The sequence below is a fragment of the Frankliniella occidentalis genome, unplaced genomic scaffold, assembly GCF_000697945.3.
Source record: "Frankliniella occidentalis isolate FOCC.00 unplaced genomic scaffold, Focc_3.1 Scaffold18, whole genome shotgun sequence".
NCBI lineage: Eukaryota > Metazoa > Arthropoda > Insecta > Thysanoptera > Thripidae > Frankliniella > Frankliniella occidentalis.
This window is the reverse complement of record NW_026267148.1, coordinates 537,810-540,013: the sequence shown is the minus strand read 5'-3', so window position 1 is coordinate 540,013 and position 2,204 is coordinate 537,810. Positions and strand designations below refer to the sequence as shown.

Sequence of the window (2,204 nt, the reverse complement as noted above, 5' to 3'; positions counted from 1 at the left end):
AGCTCTGGCCGCCGCCGCCATAACCGGGCAGCAAGTGCAAGGGGCTCACCTGGCGTCGCCTTGGCGCTCCAGCAGCCGCAGCAGAGAGAAGTTGTTGGGGAGGCAAACGGGAGCAGCAGTAAACACCTGGAACCGGAATAAAAGGAAATCCAGCACGTTTCGTCAACTAATTTGAAACAGTTTGCGCATGCAATGCGCGTGAGGGAGGTTCGCTAATCTCGCACACACAAAAACTGTGACTCACCGTGCGACACGAAGGGCATTCCTTCCTCGTGCTCTGCTGGAGGCATTGCAGGCACACCGTATGACCGCACGGCACCACCTTGGGAGTGCGCCCCACCTGGTCGTACTCCGATAGGCAAATGTCACACTCCATGATGATGTCTATCGCCGTGAGAGAATAAAGGTGCACCCTTTGCGCTGCAAAAGAAGGACCGAAAACCACTATTCATCGCCACGACCACGAGCCACTCGATATGGAGAACCGATTTGTCATAAAATCTCCAAATTTACCATAAATCTAATAACCGAACCAACAACCCTAAACATATTGAAACATGTTGCAACGGTGAACCATGCATCAAGTTAAGGCTAGGCTCTGTGCATTCAACACTTCAATGACTTCATTGCTACTCTTCAATAAATTAGTCAACATCTCTCTCAAACATAACATCATTTAGTAAGAAAATCTACAAACTACTTTGCAACTGAAAGTTACCCAGTGTAAATAGTAACATAATTAAAAAATGCAGAGAAACCCATAGAGAGTCAAATGTAAAAATCACAAGTGAGAATCTTTTATCATCTTTTTGTCTACACAGTGTAATACATGTCTTTTTATTACTTTGGTGTATGATTTCAGGTTACCAATGGATAGAAAGGCTGTTCTTATGGGAAAAACTGGAAAACCATCCCCAGTAGCGCCAACCGCATTAAATGCGCTGAAAGGTAACACCACCTTGGTGATGCTATTAAAGCGCATGACAGCATTTACAACACATTTACTGCGCATTTAATGCACTATACGCCCATTTAATGCATCACTACTGTGTCACCTTTAATGTGCATTTCAATGCACATTGAGGCGCATTTAATGCAGTAGCGCTTCTGAGGATTGACAGTACACATATGTATCAAATCTAATTGTGCCTTATTTTGCCAAACTACAAGAAAGCAGTAACAAGACAATTCCATAAACATGAGGAATCATAGAATAATGTACTTACTATACATTACATAATATACTTCTTATGTATATCTACATCCACAGATAGATTCTAAAAAAATTATCAAGTGTAAACCGCATATCCCTCGAGCAGAACTGCATCAGAACTACGTTATATGTCCAATCTATAATTGGAGTTTTAGACGGCTTAGGCGCATTTTAAGCGCTTTATGCACATTAGAGGCGTATTTTAGATTGGACAAATATCGCAGTCATGATGCAGCTTTGCTGGTTTTGCTACCTGGGGCATGGTTTTATAGGTTAACATAAATATACAGTGCCAAGGGGAATGGGGGAGGGGTCGCTAACCTAGTTTAGATAGATCTTACAATAACTGACTCACTGACGACAACCTTGCTCCGTCTTTTACCTAAGAAAACTAAAGGTACGTCGGAAAACGAGCCTCTTTTTCGCCACCACTAACCTCTCAGGCAACACCCCCGTGGGGTTGACGATGATCGAAGTTAGTCACTTTGTGTGTAGTCTGCTTTACCAAGTGTCAGGCTGAGGAGCCTTACTGTTTTACCGGATACTTTTATTACAGAGCTGGAGAAGCTTGTCGGCGACACGATCCGTGTCTGTGTTAACGAATGCGCTTCAAATGCGAGTACGATTGTAGACAACCTGGCCTGAGCCTGAGTCTGTGACGTGTGACGTAGACGATGGTATGATGGGGTGGGGGCGGGCGACAAGTTCGTTCCCACAGGAGGGAGACAGAAGGGGACGGTACGGTGCACCTAGATTGTCCGACCCATTTTTCTCAGACCTGGCGATTTTTCCCAAATCCCAAAAAGTGCTGTCCGACCTAGGTTTTGTCCGACCAATTTTTTTCCGACCAATTTTTCTCCGACCTCGTCCATATGCTGAAATTTGGGAAAACGTGGCTCCTGCACTTATAGTTTACCGCATGTTTGGTTTTCCTACCCCAGGGGGCCGTAGCGCCTAACGGGCATTGCAGGTAGGCAACACGCACGCCTGC

At 45.0% G+C, this 2,204-nt stretch overlaps 1 protein-coding gene across 1 annotated transcript in view; it reads right to left on the bottom strand.

Annotated features, from left to right (window-relative positions):
- Positions 1-1,885, bottom strand: part of LOC113213383 (uncharacterized) — a gene marked incomplete in the record, with an annotated part of 4,129 nt that extends 2,244 nt beyond the window's left edge. Inside the window, 3 exon segments of the mRNA XM_052264343.1 lie at positions 50-126; positions 245-420; positions 1,650-1,885.
- Between the last annotated feature and the right edge of the window lie 319 nt (positions 1,886-2,204).